We start from the raw sequence: 20,635 nt of genomic DNA, 5'->3' as shown, positions 1-20,635 counted from the left end.
TTCCTTATTCATGATAAAGGTTTATTATTCATGCTAGAATTATATTGATCGGAAACGTAAATACATGTGTTAATACATAAACAAACACCGTGTCCCTAGTGAGTCTCCACTTGACTAGCTCGTTGATCAAGGATAGTTAAGGTTTCCTAACCATCGACATGAGTTGTCATTTTATAACAGGATCACATCATTAGTACAATGATGTGATGGACAAGACCCGTTCGTTAGCTTAGCATAATGATCGTTCAGTTTTATTGCTATTGCTTTCTTCATGTCAAATACATACTCCTTCGCCTATGAGATTATGCAACTCCCGGATACCAGAGGAATGCCTTATGTGCTATCAAACGTCACAACGTAAGTAGGTGATTATAAAGATGCTCTATAGGTATCTCTGAAGGTGTTTGTTGAGTTGGCATAGCTCGAGATTAGGAATTTTCACTCCGAGTATCGGAGAGATATCTCTGGGCCCTCTCGGTAATACACATCATAAGATCGCAAGCAAATGACTAAGGATTTAGTCACGGGGTGATGTATTACAGAACAAGTGAAGAGAGTTCCAACTAACAAGATTGAACTAGGTATAGAGATACTGACGATCGAATCTTGGGCAAGTAGCATACCGATGGACAAACGGAATTACGTATGTTGTCACAAGGTTTGGCCGATAAAGATCTTTGTTGAATATGTAGGAGCCAATATGGGCATCCAGGTTTCGCTATTGGTTATTGACCAGAGAGGTGTCTCGGTAGGGTTCACATGCTTAACGTTCGTTGACGATATAGTACTATATGAGTTATGCATGTTGGTGACCGAATGTTGTTTGGAGTCCCAGATGAGATCACGGACATGACGAGGAGCTCCGAAATGGTCTAGAGGTAAAGATTGATATATAGGATGATATGGTTCGGCCAAGGGGTAAAGCCCACGGGGTTTTAGGTCAGTGCAAAAGGGGTTTTGCGGAGCCCAGGGGGCAAACACCGGAGACCCTGGCATCTGGCCCTGGGCCAGACGCTGAGGCCCATGGCGTCTGGGCCAGACGCCAAGGATTGTGACGTCTAGTCCTGGAAGTTCGAGAAGGACTCTTCCTTATGGGCAAAACCGACTTTGAGGAGGCACTTTCTCAAAGTTATGACCCCAGGGATCAACATATAAATAGAGGGGCATGGCTAGCACCCGGGACACATCAAGATACACCAAGCCATGTGCCGGCAACCCCATCCCTCTAGCTTATCCTCCATCATAGTTTCCGTTGTGCTTGGCGAAGCCCTGCAGAGATTGTTCTTCACCAACACCGTCACCACACCGTCGTGCTGCCGGAACTCATCTACTACTCCGCCCGTCTTGCTGGATTAAGAAGGCGAGGACGTCATCGAGCTGAATGTGTGCTGAACGCGCAGGTGTCATAAGTTCGGTAGTTGTTCGGACGGATCATGAAGGTGTACGACTACATCAGCCGCGTTGATAAATGCTTCCGCTCAGCGATCTTCAAGGTTATGAAGATGCTCTCCCCCTCTCGTTCCTATTCATCTCCATGGATAGATCTTGCGTGTGCATAGAATTTTTTTGTTTTCCATGCAACGTTCACCAACAGTGGCATCCGAGCCAGGTCTATGCCTAGATGATATGCACGAGTAGAACACAAAGAAGTTGTGGGCGGTGATGTTCATACAGCTTGCCACCAACGTCTTATTTTGATTCGGTGGCATTGTGGGATGAAGCACCATGGACCAACCTTAGATGTCCACATACATGAGACCGGTTCCACCGACAGACATGCAACTAGTTTTGCATAAAGGTGGCTGGCGGGTGTCTATTTCTCCTACTTTAGTTGAATCGAAATTGACTGTGGCCGGTCCTTGAAGAAGGTTAAAACAGCAAACTTGATAATTCACCATTGTGGTTTTTGTCGTAGGTAAGAACGGTTCTTGCTAGAAGCCCGTAGCAGCCACGTAAAACCTGCAACAACAAAGTAGAGTACGTCTAACTTGTTTTTGCAGGGCATGTTGTGATGTGATATGGTCAAGACATGATGTGTATACGTGATTATATGAGATGGTCATGTTTTGTAAGTTATCGGCAACCGGCAGGAGCCTTATGGTTGTCTTTTTATTGTATGAAATGCAGACGCCATGTAATTGCTTTACTTTATCACTATGTGTTAGCAATAGTTGTAGAAGCAATAGTTGGCGAGACAACTGAGGGAGTCATGGACTAAGGGGTCCTCGGGTGTCCGATCTATTGGATATGGGCCAGACTGATGGACTGTGAAGATACGAAGACCGAAGACCCTACCCGTGTCTGGACAGGACTCTCCTTGGCGTGGTAGGCAAGCTTGGCGACCAACTATGAAGATTCCTTTCTTTGTAACTGACCTTGTGTAACGCTAGATCCCTCCTATTTCTATATAAACCGGAGAGCTAGGTCTATAGATCCGGATAACCATAGTCATAGTCAGGCTAGACTTTTAGGGTTTAGCCACCACGATCTCGTGGTATATCAAATCTTGTAATACTCATATTCATCAAGATCAATCAAGCAGGAAGTAGGGTATTACCTCCATAGAGAGGGCCTGAACCTGGGTAAACATTGTGTCCCTCGTCTCCTGTTACCATCGATCCTAGACGCACAGCTCGGGACCCCCTACCCAAGATCTGCCGGTTTTGACACTATCGGTGTCAAAACCGGCGGATCTCGGGTAGGGGGTCCCGAACTGTGCGTCAAGGCCGGATGGTAACAGGAGACAAGGGACATGATGTTTTTTACCCAGGTTCGGGCCCTCTCAATGGAGGTAATACCCTACTCCTGCTTGATTAATATTGATGATATGGGTAGTACAAGAGTAGATCTACCACGAGATCAAGGAGGCTAAACCCTAGAAGCTAGCCTACGGTATGATTGTTGTATATGGAGTTGATTGCCTACGGACTACAACCCTCCGGTTTATATAGACACCGGATAGGGTTAGGGTTACACAGAGTCGGTTGCAATGGTAGGAGATCTTGAATATCTGCATCGCCAAGCTTGCCTTCCACGCCAAGGAAAGTCCCATCCGGACACGGGACGAAGTCTTCAATCTTGTATCTTCATAGTCCAGGAGTCCGGCTGAAGGTATAGTCTGGCTACCCGAACACCCCCTAATCCAGGACTCCCTCACACACCGACATTGGTGCTTTCATTGAGAGTTCCACTTTGCCATCCTCAAAAGGTTTGATGGCTCCTTCAATCATCTACAATGATGCTGTCCAAGGAGAAGTCTTCCTCCCCGGACAGATCTTCATGTTCGGCGGCTTCGCACTACGGTCCAACTCGCTTGGCCATCTGGAGTAGATCAAAAGCTACGCCCCTGGCCACCAGGCCAGATTTGGAAACTTGAACTATGTCGCAGATATCCGTGGAGACTTGATCTTCGACGGACTCGAGACCACGGCAGGCGCTCTCTGCCACCACGATGAACATGACCTAAATCTGTCATCGGTCCACACGCAGGAGTCATTACTTGCTGCTCCAGCCATAGATCCGGAGCAGATCGCTCCATCCGAAGACGGGAAGCTCAACCCTGCCGCGGAATCCACGGTCTCGGCAGCGTTGGAGCTGCAAACAGACTTAACTTCAAGAGACATCTATGTCATCGGAACTACGGACCCGTCTCCGGCTACAGGTTCGAACTATGCGCGTCCGCGCATATCGAGCACGATCGATCATCGATCACCGAATTCAGTGTCGTGGACATCTTCTGGCATTCGCCTCTGGGTGACATGCTAAACTCGTTAAGAGCACTATCCTTAGTCGGCGGCTCACAGCCGTACTCTATCCGGTTCGAGCTAGAGATTGATAACGGAGAATTTTTCTTCCCACCCACCGCCCACTTCATACACACTGCTGAATGCTTAACCAACTCGCTCGACTATGACTCCGAAGACATCGATGGTATGAACAACGATGCCAATGAGGAACCGGGCCAAGACCCACCGCTTACCGAATGCGGGACAGCCACCTCTTCCTACGACGTGTACATGGTGGATACACCTAAGAGAACTAACGACAACGAGAAAGCAAATCCTGTTGAGGACAAACCTCCTGTGATACAACCAAAATGCCGGTGTCAGCAGTGCCGCTCTAAGTCGCGTCATTGAATGTGATACGGACACAGGAGAGGACAACACTCCGGATGGTGCCAAAAATAGAGAAGATCCTGATGAATGAACTGCCGAACAGGACGATCGGGAAAACGGGCAAGTTAGCCCTGACGAATAGGCCATAAACGACGACCCGGAGGACAGTAATTACCTTCCACTCTCCGAGGATGAGGTGAGTCTCGACAGTGAGGATTTTATCATGCCTGAGGAACCTCAGGAGCAGGAGCGCTTTAAGCACCGGCTAATAGCCACTGCAAGGATCCTGAAAAAGAAGCAGCAGCAGCTTCAAGCTGACCAAGATCTGCTCAACGATAGATGAACTGATGTCCTAGCAGCCGAAGAATATGGCCTCAAGAGCCCAGTCAAAGTTTACCCGAAGCGCAAATTGCTACCTCAGTTTGATGATGAGGCACCAGAGCCCATACCATCACCGCACAATGCTGCTAACCGACCACCACGTGGTCGAGACAAAGCGGCAACTCAAGCCGAACACCAGCCCGCCCATCCTCACCGTAAAGGCAGAGACAACACAGCTCGTGGTCACACATATGAACTTCGGCAGGACCTGGACAATAGAGCAGGACATACTAGATCGATCTACGGGTCGCAAGGACGTGCCCTGACACGTGACAATGGCTATCTATTTGGACGTGACAAGCCTAGTCACACCCGGGCCGAAAACCGCAGATGGACTCCATCGGAGCTATGTCGCAATGTGACCCAACATAGAGGCACCGCACACCCCCCTTTCTTCACAGACGAAGTAATGGAGCACGAATTCCCGGAAGGGTTTAAACCCGTGAATATCGAATCATATGATGGAACAACTGATCTCGTGGTGTGGATCGAGGATTTCCTTCTCCATATCCACATGGCCCACGGAGATGACCTTCATGCCATCAAATACCTCCCGTTAAAACTCAAAGGTCCAGCTCAACACTGGTTGAACTATCTGCCTGAAGACTCTATTGGCAGCTGGGAGGATTTGGAAGACGCCTTCCGCGACAACTTCCAAGGCACATATGTCTGGCCACCAGACGCCTATGACTTAAGCCATATAGTTCAACAGTCCGGAGAGTCAGCCAGGAAGCTCTAGACTAGGTTCTTAGTTAAAAAGAACCAAATCGTCGACTGTCCAGACGTGGAAGCCCTAGCGGCCTTCAATCACAGTGTCCGGGACGAGTGGCTCGCCCGCCACATCGGTCAAGAAAAACCAAAATCCATGTCAGCCCTTACCGCTCTGATGACCCGCTTTTGTGCGGGAGAAGACAACTGGCTAGCTCGTAGAAGCAACAGTGTCAGCGATCCGGGTACTTCCGAAGTCCAAGATGACAATGGCAAACCACGACGCAGCAAAGACAAATGTCGCAATAATAATGAGAGAACACGCGACTCAACGGTCAACGCCGGTTTCAGCGGCCGCAAACCCGGTCAACAGAAAAAGCCATTCAAGGTAAACAGAGACGAGCCATCCACCTTAGACAAGATATTGGATCGACCCCGCCAGATTCATCGCAATCCCGATAAACCAGCCACTCACACCAACAGAAGTTGTTGGGTCTTCAAACAAGCCGCAGGCTCAACACCGAACATAAGGGGAAAAGACCGCCCAATGATAGCGATGACGAAGAGATTCACCAAACAAATACCGGGGGTCAGAAGCAATTTCCCCCCGATGTAAAAATGGTGAACATGGTATACATAACACACGCCCCTACAGAGGAGCATGAGACATACTCCCTCCGGACTGAGGATCATACTATATTCCCTCCAGCCGGAGTACAAGTCGGCGTTATTAAACCGCATACCTTGTCGGCCGTTAAGCCGCTGGTCTCCATTCAGCAGGACCGACCAATTATGGAGCTAGACTAGAAGTTCGGCCTCCACCGTCCACCTCACACATCTGCGAAATCTATACCGCGCATACATAACTGCACTTAAAATACCATGGGCATCGGCAGAGGCATAATACGGACGGGCCTACAAGTACTTCTATCACTCCCTTCTTTTCAATTCTTTTGTGACGACTTTTTCTTTTTTCATTATCCTTTTATCATAGGTAACTCGTAGGCTGGTCATCTCGTCGACTCCATCAGAGTTCCGGTTTGTACATTCATCCAAAATTTACTCCCTTTAAGGAGGCCCTTCATTGAGGAAAGGCGGCGCAGACATGCGACAGGAGGTCCAAAACAACTTTTTTAGACCGTACTCTCTATATTGTGAGCCTGTAAAGTGCCTTCTACCTCAGCCATCGACCCTTGGCATGTCAAATAGCCAGGGTCGTGGCGTTATTATATACAAAATAATGATTGGCATGTCACTCAAGTTCTAGTGAATATAATTTATATCCTTTATTCACTTTTCTCAAAAAAAAACTGTATTTTGCTCCTTGTGTTATTTCACACGCCCTGCTAGGGGCTCGATATAAGAACAAACTAAATTGCGAATAAGTTCGAATAGCTTTATAGCATACTTCGGCGTCTTGAGTTTGGCCTTATATGCATTAGCTCTGAATCGTGTCTTGGGTCAATAGTTGGGTTGCCCGGCTCCTGTGCTTGGTACCTTACGTTCCGCTCTATCGGCTAAGGTAGTAAAGGGAGAACTACTGCGATTGTGCCTTGGTTTTCCCAGGCGAGCACCTCAATAGAGAAAGCCGAAAACTGACTATCATGATGCGGCGAGAACTGGTCAACCACTCGACGACTTATCGGAATCTTTCGTGATTCCCTCCGTATTACACGAAGGACTTTCTTTAGGTCATACATGTGAACGCACCACATTGGGATAACAGCGTACATACCAGGGTTTATATCGTAAACCCACCATAAAACTCCTATGGCTAAGTGAAAGTGTTAACGCCCTATAGTCTGGTTGCCTCGTTCATCGCATTGACAGCTCCATTCATGGACCAAGACGTTGGGTTAAGAGTGATCATATGCTTTTCCGAACACCCCCGTATTTTCTACGTGGGAGCTGAAGCCGACGACTGGAAAACTTTCAGATTATGCAAACAACAGCCGCACAGGAGGAACCAAAAACTTTTAAGCAAAAATTATAATATTATCATCATACTGTCTTTTACAATTCAATACATTTCATTCAAATATCATATCTTCCGAGCACTGACCCTCTATCAAGCGGGCACCCTCTAAGACGTCCTTGAAATAGTGTTCGGGCGCGTGAGGGTCCTTACCCTTGGGGGGACTCCTCACAGCAACGTCAGTGGCCTTCATCTTGGCCCAGTATGTTTTGACATGGGCAAAGGCCATCCATGCACCTTCAATGCACGTTGAACGCTTAATGGTGTCGATACGCGGCACCGCGTCCACAAGCCTCTACACCTAACCGAAGTAACTATTCGGAATGGGCTCCGTAGGCCACAGCCGGACTATGACGTCCCTCATGGTGGAACCAAATATCCTATGGAGCTCGGCCCACTGGGCCATCTATTCATTTAATAACAACGGACGCTTTGGCGTGCCGAACTGTGAACAAAAAAGCTTCTCCATGGCACACCCTTCCTGCACTTGATAAAATTGCGACGCATCGGAGGCGCTCTTCGGCAGGTCTAAAAAAGGGCCCGGAGAACTCCACATTTGGTTAAGCGGGGAATACTTCGGATCACCGAACTTCGTCTGTAATAATAAAGGCTTACCAGCCGCTATCTACCCAGCTTGCTGGATCTCTTCCCGAGCCGCTCTAGACTCAGACCGTGCTTCTTTCGCTTCTTGTAAGGCCTTGTCAAGATCGTCCGTTCTGGTCTTGTTATCCTTCTAAAGGAATTCGCAACGAACGGTGGTCTCCTCAAGCTTGCACGCCGTGGTAGTAATTCTTTCCTCACATTGGCGCCGAACAGCTTGTTCGGTTTTTAATTCTTCAGCCGCCTTATGGGCAGCCAGATTACTCATCCGGGTTTGTTCCTTGGCAAGGACAAGCTCAGCCCAAAGGGCCTCCACCGCAGCAGCACCATCTTTAGGAACGCACGTCTCAGTGTACAATTCCAGCTTCATGCTCATGTTATCATGCGTAAATATACTGGCTGACCTAAAAACATACCTTGCCCCTCGTCAAGACGCTTGTTGATCAGCGTGATGTCATCATCCGCCTCTTCAATCTTCCGCTGCAGATCTGCAACCTCCGCGGATCGGGCAGTTGCAAGGGAAGTAATAGCATGTGTTCAAAGTAGTCATATTATTTCCTAGATAAATATTTTTGATCCTCTGATTGCCTCCCTTGGGGAGCCTATCAGAGTCTCAGGGGCTACTATCTATAGATAGGAGTATTTTGTGAATAAAACACAATTGAAAGCATTACAGCACAAACCTCGAAACCTCTTAGAAGGCTCGTGAAGGCTTCATTCAATCCGCTTTTCGCGGACAGGACCTTTTTAACCACCGCGCCCATCAAGCTACGATGGTCTTCAGAGACGGACGCCTGTCGCAGCATGTCCGTCAATATATCTGGTGTTTCTGGGCCTCCGGAAGCAGCCGTAGCAGCACGACCTCCCTTCAAAGGGATCTGTTCGTTCGCCCCTAGAGTTGTCTCCGGCTGAAAGCCGGACAGTCCGGGGCCTTGATTGTTGGCCCCCAGACCCTGGGCTACCGAAGTGTCATCTTCGGTTCGTGTTTTCATCACCCCTCGCATCACTTGCGGATCAGGAGAGATCCTCCGGGACGACACCTCGAGGTCATCCACCTTATTAGGCGAGCAGACTGGTGGAGGCGTCTCGCTTTCCTCATCTCTGGGAGAAGGTCTCCTGACGAAGATGATTGTTGAGAAATATTGTGCGCCGAGCTGCAAAAAACATACATGTTAGATGTTACCCTGGTCACAGGGGAGGAACGGGGTATGTGTAAAATGCCCTTGTTTGCTTACGATTTAGGCTTGGCCTCGCTGGAGGACTGCACAATAATGTCGTCCTTCAAACCCGAGCAGCCCGACAGAGGCATCTTGCCTCGCTTGGGAACCTTTTCTTCCCAATCTTCGGAGACGGTCCTTTTCTTACCATAGGGGGAATGAATATTGGCTTCCCCTCTACTTTTGCCTTCGGGAGATGAGATTTTCATCTCCCCGGACACAGCGTCTAAAATATCTTCGGGATGGAGGCCCTCTTTGGTCCTCCCGCTCCCCGACTTGTCCTCCTTCGCAGACATCTAGTAGGGTGACGGGGCCAGCATCCTTGTTAATACAGGATCCGCTGAGGCTTCGGGAAGGGGGGTCAAACACCTAATTAGTTCTGCTTTCTTTATCCAGCCCTGAAAGAAGATAATTTGCTCGGTAGCATATCATCATATATTTAACTACAAAGTGTTTGAAAGACAAGTGCTTACCGGGGTGTCCGGACGGTTGCAGTCAAGGCCGACGTCTTCGGAGGTGTCCCGCCAATGTTTTCGTTTCTCGAAAAACATCTTCCACATCCCTTTGTGCATAGCACCTAAGAAGTGTTGGAGGGTTCGTGGCCCTTCGGGATTAAACTCCCACATGTGGAGAGGCCTACGCTGGCATGGCAAGATTCGCCGGATCAGCATTACTTGAATCACATTGACAAGATCGATGTCCCTCTCGAGGAGGGTTGGGATGCGGCTCTGTAGAGTCCGCACTTCATCAGCTGATCCCCAGTCCATCCCCTTATTGACCCATGATGCAAGCTGTAATGGAGGGCCGGAATGGAAGGCTGGTGTAGCTGCCCACTTGGTGCTACAGGGTTCCGTAACATAAAACCACTCTCACTGCCATTGATTGGAAGCTTCGGTGAAGGAGCCTTTTAGCCAGGGAGTGTTGGTAAGCTGGCCTATTACGGCACTGCCGCACTCCACTTGTTCCCAGTCGACTACCTTTGGCTTCACACCAAAGGTCTTGAGCCATAAGTCGAAGTGTGGGGGCATTTGAAGGAAGGCCTCGCACATGACAATAAACACCAAGAACTGAAGGAAAGAATCCGGAGCTAGATCGTGAAAATATAGTCTGTAATAAAATAGTAGCCCTCAGAGGAAGTGAGAGATGATAACGACCCTCTTGCCGGATCTGCGGGTTGGGATAACATGTCCTTGAGCAGGAAGCCTATGGTGGATCTCCGCAGTCAGGTATCTGGCCGCCCTAAGCTTTGCAATGTCCTCCTCTGTAACAGAGCAAGCCACCCATTGGCCTTGAGGGCTGGGTCCGGACATGATGGGAACCTTGAAGCAATGAAGTCGGACCATGGGTGCTAGAACTCGAGCTTGGAAAGGTTGAGGAGAGGTTTGGCGTAAAAGGACGGCCCTTGGTTCCTTTATAAAGGCAGTGGGTATTGAACGCCTCCTCCTAAGCCTAAAAGCCTGCCTATTCCCAAGGAATCATTCCAGTGGAACAGTTGGGTTACCCACGCTCGTATTAATGAGGATCCTGCAATAAGGGGGACACGATCTCTGCTCCGATAGAACATGCCAATAAGGGCCACGCCTCGAAACGTGGACCAGGAAACGGTTCGAAATAACAACCGGACAGACATGATGTCATCTTGTAAAAAGTTGTCAACAGATGGGACTCGTGAAATATTATATTCCCTGCAATTGTGTGTGGTATTTGTGTTGCAGATCTGCACACCTTTGTTTAATCTAAAGACCATCTTGGAGTACTCGGAAAATGGAACCCGCCTTGCAATGCCGAAGACAATCTGCGCGCCGGACACATCGTCATTGAAGCTTGGTTCACGGGCTACTGAGGGAGGCATGGACTAAGGGGTCCTCGGGGTGTCCAATCTATTGGATATGGGCCGGACTGATGGGCCGTGAAGATACGAAGACCGAAGACCCTACCCGTGTCCGGACAGGACTCTCCTTGGCGTGGAAGGCAAGCTTGGCGACCAACTATGAAGATTCCTTTCTCTGTAACCGACCTTGTGTAACCCTAGATCCCTCCCGTGTCTATATAAACCAGAGGGTTGGTATGTAGATTCGGATAACCATAGTCATAGTCAGGCTAGACTTTTAAGGTTTAGCCATTACGATCTCGTGGTAGATCAAGTCTTGTAATACTCATATTCATCAAGATCAATCAAGCAGGAAGTAGGGTATTACCTCCATAGACAGGTCCCGAACCTGGGTAAACATTGTGTCCCTCATCTCCTGTTACCATCGATCCTAGACGCACAGCTTGGGACCCCCTACCCGAGATCCGCCAGTTTTGACACCGACAACGACCACAACACAACGATGGAGATCAAGGTGTCGAGGCGGTGACAATGGAGATCGTGACGATGCTTTGGAGATGGAGATCAGAAGCACTAGATTATGATGGCCATATCATGTCACATATTTTGATTGCATGTGTTGTTTATATTTTATGCATCGTATTTTTCTTAGTATGGCAGTAGCATTATAAGATGATCCCTCACTAAAATTTTAAGGTATAAGTGTTCTCCCTGAGTATGCACCATTGCGACAGTTCATCGTGCTAAGACACCACATGATGATCGGGTGTGATAGGCTCTACGTTCACATACAATGGGTGCAAGATAGTTTTGCACATGCGGAATACTCGGGTTAAACTTGACGAGCCTAGCATGTACAGAAATGGCCTCGGAACACAGGAGACCAAAAGGTCGAACGTGAATCATATAGTAGATATGATCAACATAGAGATGTTCACCATTAATGACTACCCCTTCTCACATGATGATCGGACATGGGTTAGTTGATTTGGATCAGGTATCACTTAGATGACTTGAGAGATGTCTATTTAAGTGGGAGTTCTTATGTAATTTGATTAATTGAACTTAATTTATCATGAACTTAGTCATGTTAGTATTTGCAAATTATGTTGTATATCAATAGCTCGCGATGTAGCTCCCCTATATAATATATATATATATTATGTTCCTAGATAAAACTAAGTTGAAAGATGATAGTAGCAATGATGCGGACTGGGTCCATGATCTGAGGATTATCCTCATTGCTGCACAGAAGATTTATGTCCTTGATACACCACTAGGTGTCAGACCTATTGCAGGAACAAATGCAGACGTTATGAACGTTTAGCAAGCTCGATATGATGACTACTTAATAGTCTAGTGTACCATGCTTTACGGCTTAGAACCGAGACTTCAAAAACGTTTTGAACGCCACATAGCATATGAGATGTTCCAAGAGCTGAAATTGGTATTTCAGACTCATGCTCGTGTCTGGAGGTATGAGACCTCTGACAAGTAATTTGCCTACAAGATGGAGGAGAATAGCTCAGTCAGTGAGCATGTGTTCAGAATGTCTGGGTATTACAATCGCTTGAATCAAGTGGGAGTTAATCTTCCGGATAAGATAGTGATTGATAGAGTTCTCTAGTCACTATCGCCTACCTACTAGAACTTTGTGATGAACTATAATATGCAAGGGATGACGAAAACGATTCCCGAGCTCTTCGCGATGCTGAAATCAGCGAACGTAGAAATCAAGAAAGAGCATCAAGTGTTGATAGTTAACAAGAGCACTAGTTTCAAGAAAAAGGGCAAAGGGAAAGAAACAGAACTTCAAGAAGAATGGCAAGCAAGTTGCCACTCCCATGAAGAAACCCAAAGTTGGACCTAAGCCTGAAACTGAGTGCTTCTACTGCAAAGGAAATGTTCACCTATAGGCTACTTACCCATGTATATATAATTGGACATTTTTAAAAATTAATAACATGCTGAAATATTGTGTATATATGTGTAAATGTCAAAAAATACATGATGAAGTGTGAATTGGGTAAGATGACCAAGATGAGTATTTTTACCCGCGGGTATTACCCGCAACCGATTGGGTACGGGTATGGGAATAGTTTGAAACTCGAGGTGCGGGTACGAGTACGGGTATGGGAAAAATAATGAGATGGGTATGGGCATGGGCGACTGAGGGAGTCCTGGATTAGGGGGTGTCCGGATGGCTGGACTATACCTTCAGCCGGACTCCTGGACTATGAAGATACAAGATTAAAGACTTCGTCCCGTGTCCGGAAGGGACTTTCCTTGGCGTGGAAGGCAAGCTTGGCGATATGGATATGTAGATGTCCTATCATTGTAACCGACTTTGTGTAACCCTAACCCTCTCCGGTGTCTATATAAACCGGAGGGTTTAGGTCCGTAGGACAACATATAGAACAACAATCATACCATAGGCTAGCTTCTAAGGTTTAGCCTCTCCGATCTCGTGGTAGATCTGCTCTTGTACTACCCATATCATCAATATTAATCAAGCAGGACGTAGGGTTTTACCTCCATCAAGAGGGCCCGAACCTGGGTAAAACTTCGTGTCCCTTGCCTCCTGTTACCATCCGGCCTAGACGCATAGTTCGGGACCCCCTACCCGAGATCCACCGGTTTTGACACCGACATTGGTGCTTTCATTGAGAGTTCCTCTGTGTCGTCGCCGTTAGGCTTGATGGCTCCTACGATCATCAATAGCGATGCAGTCCAGGGAGAGACCTTCCTCCCCGGACAGATCTTCGTCTTCGGTGGCTTCGCACTGCGGGCCAATTCACTTGGCCATCTGGAGCAGATCGAAAGCTATGCCCCTGGCCGTCAGGTTAGATTTGGAAGTTTAAACTACACGGCTGACATCCGCGGGGACTTGATCTTCGACGGATTCGAGCCACTGCCGAGTGCGCCGCACTGTCACGACGAGCATGATCTAGCTCTGCCGCCGAACAGTGCCATGGAGGCCGCACCCGCATCGGCTTCGACCCTTAATTCGGAGCCAACTGCGCTGATCGAGGATGGGTGGTTGGACGCCGCCTCGAGGGCTGTGATCCCAACGGCGATCGAGCCGAACACCAGCCCTGCACTCCGCGGGACTCGTGACTCCAAGGAGCCGGACTCTGAACCCTCCGCGCCCCTGCCGATCGAATCCGATTGGGCGCCGATCATGGAGTTTATTACCACAGACATCTTTCAGCACTCACCTTTCGGCAATATTCTGAAGACACTAAAGTCTCTCTCTTTATCAGGAGAGCCCTGGCCAGACTATGGTCAGCAAGGTTGGGATACGGATGATGAAGAAATTCAAAGCCCACCCACCACCCACTTTGTAGCCACTATCGACGATTTAACCGACATGCTCGACTTCGACTCCGAAGACATCGATGGTATGGACGCCGATGAAGGAGACGATGAAGAACCAGCGCCTATTGGGCCCTGGAAAGCCACCTCGTCATATGACGTATACATGGTGGATGCACCAAAAGATGATGATGAGGAGCGGAAGGACGCACCGAAGGCTTGTTCCCTCGAGAAGCAGTCAAAGCGGCGACGCAAGCGCCGCCCCAAATCACGCCTCGACAGAAATAACGATCACACAGACCCAGCACTGGAGCAGGGCGAACCGCTGCCGGACAACGACAATCCGGATAATCAAACCAAACAAACAAATTCTATCAAGGATAATGGTCCGGACGACATAACGCCGGACAGGCACCCGGAGCAGCAGAATGCCCGTAAAAGACTTGTTGCCACCGTGAGGAGTCTTAAAAAGTAGAAGCAAAGGCTCAAGGCTGCGCAAGACACACTCCAAATCAGATGGATTAAAATACTCAACACAGCAGCGAGGTACGGCGACAATCGCCCCTCCAAGAGCTACCCAAAGTGGAAGCTGCTACCTGAATTCGATGAGGAGGCCTCAGACCCCCCACAACCAAATATCAAAGCAGCCACCTGGCCGGATAGACGACCCCTCTACCAAGACAGAGCGGCATACAACGCCACTCATAATACAACATGCGACCCATGCGAGGGCTCGCACCCAAAGGATGGCGCAACAAGATCCATCTATGGACCACGCAAGCGCGCCCCATCATACAATGCAACACAACAAACATCCGAACAACGCGGTACACCCAGCTATAGGGGTGCCGCACACCCCCTATGTTTCACCGATGAGGTGCTGGACCATGAATTCCAGAGGGATTCAAACCCGTAAACATAGAGACAGACGACGGAACAACAGACCCTGTGGTCTGGATTGAGGACTACATCCTTCATATCCCTATGGCTCGAGGAGATGATCTCCACGCCATCAAGTACTTACCCCTCAAGCTCAAAGGGCCAGCTCGTCACTGGCTTAAGGCCTCCCCGAAAGCTCCATTGGAAGTTGGGAAGAGCTCGAAGATGCCTTTCGGGCAAATTTTCAAGGGACTTATGTCCGACCTTCGGATGCGGACGATTTGAGTCATATAACTCAACAGCTCGGAGAGTCAGCCCGAAAGCTTTGGAACAGGTTTCTTACTAAAAAGAACCAGATTATCGACTGTCCGGACGCCGAAGCCTTGGCAGCTTTTAAGCATAGCATCCGTGACGAATGGCTCGTCAGACACCTCGGCCAAAATAAGCCGAGAACGATGGCCGCATTAACCAGCCTCATGACCCGCTTTTGCGCGGGTGAGGATAGCTGGCTAGCCAGATGCAGCACCAGCGACCCCAGTACATCTGAAGTTAGAGATGGAAACGGGAAGTCATGGAGCAACAACAATAACAAACTCCGGAATAAAGAAGACAACACGAAGGGCACGGCAGTAAACGCCGGATTCAAAAGCTCTCGGCCAGGTCAAAAGCCGCCCTCTAAAGGCACCAGGGATGAACTGTCCAGCCTCAACAAAATTCTGGACCAAGGATGTCAGATCCATAGTACCCCTGGTAAACCTGCTAATCATACCCACAGAGAATTTGGGTCTTCAAGCAGTCTGGCAAGCTCAACGCCGTACACAAGGGGGAGGATACACCAAGTGAAGGCAAGGACGAGCCTCCCAAGCAAGACACTGGGGAACAAAAGAAATTTCCACCAGAAGTCAAAACAGTAAATGTGTTACACGTGATCAAGGGAAAAAACAACACGGCACTCCCAGGAAAATATACCCAAGTGCCTGTCACCGCGAAGTCCTGCCACTGGTCGTCTCAACCGATCACTTTCGACCATCTCGATTACTTAGCAAGTATCCGACGCGCAGGATGGGCTGCCCTGGTATTAGACCCAGTAATTGGCGGATATCACTTCACACGAGTCTTGATGGACGGTGGCAGCAATCTAAACCTAATATATCAGGATACAATCTGCGGGATGGGGTTAGACCCAACAAAAATTCGCCATAGCAATACTACCTTTAAAGGAGTAACGCCAGGCCCAGGGGCTCGTTGTACGGGCTCCCTCCTACTACACGTTATATTCGGCTCCCCCGATAACTTTCGTCGCGAGCATTTAACCTTCCACATCCATCTGTTCCAAAGTGGCTATCAAGCACTGCTCGGACGCGAAGCTTTCGCTCGCTTTAATGCAATACCACACTATGCCTCCCTCACACTCAAGATGCCCGGTCCACATGGCATCATTTCAGTGAACAGAAATATCAAGCGATCTCTGCACGCCGAAGAGAGTGCGGCTGCCTTGGCAGCCGCACACTAAAGGCACCCGGATCAGCGAAAGCATCCAATAGGTCGTCAAGACCTCAAACACAACTAATCAAGTCCGGCGCCTCTATTTATACCGAATAAATGGTCACACCCCTATTTGTCAATACAAGGGGCTCAACGCACGCAGACAAGTGGCAATTTCTTCTCATCTTGAATTATACATGGTTTCTTTAAAAACTATCTTTTTGCACGAAAACTTTTTCACCTAAATTCCTCTCTTTTACAGATGATCATCATGCTACACCCGTCCAGGATACGGCACAACGGAGACACAGGCGCAGACGTGCAGCAGGGACCCGCTCCAAGGATTCTTTTTAGATTAAGACCCTGCATAAACCTTTTTTACTGTCTCTTGTTGATACATATCCACCGTTGAGAAGGATGCTGAAGTCTTGGCATGTGGCCACGCCAGAACAATGCACGTACCTGGACACAAGGGGCTTCTTACAAAGGCCATTATTTAGGCCCGGTTTATACCATAAAGACCGAATACCTTAGGGAGTGTTCGGTGTCGCGAGTTTGGCCCTATATGCATCAGCTCTGAATCATTGTCTTTGGTCAAATGTTGGGTTTGCCCGACTCCTGTGTTTTGGTGCCTTACGTTCCGCTTTATCGGCTAAGGTAGCACCAGGAGAACTACTGCAATTGTGCCCTGGTTCATCCGGACGAGCACCTCAGTAGAGAAAGCCGAAAACTGACTGTCATGATATAGCGTGAGACTGGTCAACCACTCGATGACCTGCTGGAATGTTAGAATTCCTCCGCCTTAACGAAGGGCCGTTTTCCGGCCAGGCATGTATGCACCCCGGGATCGGGAGAGTGCGGAGCCACCAGGGGCTATCTAGTAGCCCCACTGTCAAACTCCTATGGCTAAGTGAAAGTGCTAAAGCATTATAGTCCAGTTGCCTCGCTCGCTCCGCTATCACCTCCTTAATAGGACCAAGACATTGGGTTAAGTGTGAACACATGTTTTTTGCGAGCACCTCCGCATTATATGCGTGGGGGTTGAATCCGACGGCTGTAATCTTTCAGGTTATACACATGTATACATAAACGGCCGCCCAGGAGGCATAATATTACTTTCAGGCAAAAGTATAAAAATAGCCTTATAAAAATTTATAAAAGCATTTCGCTTACAATGAGATTACATATCACTCAAACATAATATTTTTTGAGCACTGGGTCTCTATCAAATGAGCACCCTCAAGAACTTCTTCAAAGTAGTGCTGAGCAGCCATTCGACCTATGGTCGAATCCCGCGCTGCAACAGTGGTAGCATCCATCTCCGCCCAGTATGCTTTAACACGGGCAAAGGCCATCCATGAGCCCTCTATGCACGCCGACCTCTTCATCGCATTAATGCGCGGCACCATGTCAAGGAACTGTTGTACCAAGCTGAAATAGTTGTTCGGTTTTGGCCTTTCCGGCCATAGCTGATCCACAACAGACCTCATGGCGAGTCCGGACAACCTATTCAGTTCGGCCCATTCGGCTAATTGGTCAGTCAATGAAAGCGGACGCTTGGGAGAATGGAATTGTGTCCAAAACAGCTGGTCCACTTCACGGTCCGTCTGACCCTGGAAGTACTTGGCCGCATCGGCAGCGCTCGCCGCCAAATCCATATACACATCCTCCGAACTCCACAGCCGATCCAGAGAGGCATACCGTGGATCTCCGAACTTCCTCCGCAATATAAAGGATTTCCCAGCTACAATATCCCCAGCTTCCCGCAGCTCCTCCTTCTTCGCCCTCATAGCAGAGCGGATGTCTTTTCTCGTCGCAGCAGCCTTCTCAAGGTCCGATGCCTTCGCTAGGTTTTCCTTTTCAAGAACCCGGCAATGGTCGGCGACGGCTTTTAATTCTATGGCCATCTTGGCCATCTTATCTCGGCTCTCGCCATGCGCGGCCTTCTCGGCTTTCAACTCTTCGGCCGCCTTCAAAGCAGCCGCATTACCAAACCTCGCTTGTTCCTTCGCTCGGGAAAGTTCTGCCCGCAAGGCTTCAACAGTGGCAGCTCCATCTGCAGTCACAACATATTAAAGATACTGGCATCATGCTGCTCTTACTATGTGGTGTTTACCAGATAATGACACTTACCCTGTGCCTCGTCAAGCCTTTTGTTAGCAAGCTCGATGTCGGCGTCTGCCGCATCCAACTGATGTTTTAAATCGGCAAACTCGCTAGTCCGGCTAGCCACCGGAGCTTCCATCACCTGCACATAGAGGCAGTATGGTTATTACCTGGGAATATGATCCTCTGTTCATCGTCGTTTCCAACGACAACCAGAGTCTCAGGGGCTACTATCTACACAGGGCACACCTAGCTTGTGCAGGACTATCATACATTATTTTACGTACCTCAAAGCCTGTCAGTAGACTCATAAAAGCTTCATGCAATCCGCTTTTGGCGGACGAGATTCTCTCCATCACCGTATTCATCAGCACACGGTGTTCATCTGAGATGGCCGCTCGCCCCACCAACTCCCTCAGAACATCCGATCGCACACCAGACGGTGTCGGACTCTTTTGTCTGCTCTCTTCGGGAGCCAGACACTGGGAGCTTCGGGGGTCAATGGGATTATCTTCTAGCCTCACCGTACTCGGAGAGGCCCTCCGCGACGACACTTCGGGATCGCCCGCTTCCGGAGCGGAGGAGTCCGGAGGAGGCGTTTCGCTCTCCATCATCTCTGGAAGAAGATCCCCCGAAGACGAGCTCATTTGAGAGGGGCTAAGGCCCGAACTGCAAAGATATATGCGGTGGTTATTTTCTCAGAAGAAAAGGATGGCATACCTGTACTATTAAAGTATTTCGGGTCACTTACGACTCGCTGGAGAATTGATCCCCCTACGGACTTTGTGCGGAAAAAGCACCCCCCAAGGTAGGACCCTCTGTGGGAGACTTCTTCTCCCGTTTGGAAGCTTCGGCTTCCGAATCCCCGGGCGCAGTCCTTTTCCTCCTCCAGTCGTCTTCCTTCATGGTTACGCTCACTCCCTCGGGTAGAATGGGCAGCGTTGGGGGCCCGCATCTGCCCGTATTATCCTCCCCAGTATCTTCCTTCAAGGGCTCCAGGCAAGGTGCGACCTGGAGCATCTTTTCCAATACCGGATTGTCCAAACCCTCAGGGAGGGGGGCCGAACACCGAATCAACTTCGCCTTTGTTAGCCAGTCCTGGTCAAAAAGCAAACTCTAAGAAATAACTTCGTGACAAATGAGAGATAGTATGTTCGGCCGGAAGATTCCTTACCTGTTCGATGGCGCGGTTACTGCTCAGGCCCACGTCCTCAGTGATTTCCGGACACTCTACCTCAGGTCCGAAGAATGACTTGTACATCTCCTCATGCGTCAGGCCGAGGAAATTTTGAATGACACGCGGTCCCTCGGGATTGAACTCCCACAAGCGAAGGGGTCGGCGTTTGCAAGGCTGGACTTGACGAACCAGCATAACTTGTATTACCGCAACCAAACTAAAATCTCCATTGAAGTGATCTTGATTGCGGCTTTGCAGTATAGGCACGTCCTTGGCTGGACCCCAGCTCAGACCTCTGCTGATCCATGACATCAGTTGTGGTGGAGGGCCTGAGCGGAAAACAGGGCGGCCGCCCACTTGGCACTTCTAGGAGCCGTGATGTAGAACCACTCCTATTGCCACAATTCAGACACCTCTGGAATGGAACCTTTGGGCCATGGAGCTCCCGTCGTCTTACATATTGAGGCACCTCCACACGCTGCATGTTGCCCCTCGATCATCTTCGGCTTTACTTCAAAGGTCTTGAGCCACAGGCCAAAGTGAGGGGTAACCCAGAGGAAGGCCTCACACACGACAATAAATGTCGTGATATGAAGAAAGGAGTCTGGAGCTAGATCATGGAAATCTAGCCCGTAATAAAACATCAAAACCCTGACGAAAGGATCTAGAGCAAGGCCTAGACCTTGGAGGAAGTGGGAGATAAACACGACGTTCTTGTTGGGTTCGGGGGAGGGGACGGCCTGCCCTCGGGCAGGCAGCCGATGCAAAACCTCGGCGGTTAGATATCTGGCCTCCCTCAACTTTTTGATGTCTTCTTCCGTGACGGAGGAAGGCACCCATCGGCCT

The sequence above is a fragment of the Triticum dicoccoides genome, chromosome 5A, assembly GCF_002162155.2.
Source record: "Triticum dicoccoides isolate Atlit2015 ecotype Zavitan chromosome 5A, WEW_v2.0, whole genome shotgun sequence".
NCBI lineage: Eukaryota > Viridiplantae > Streptophyta > Magnoliopsida > Poales > Poaceae > Triticum > Triticum dicoccoides.
Note: the sequence above shows the minus strand (reverse complement) of the source record.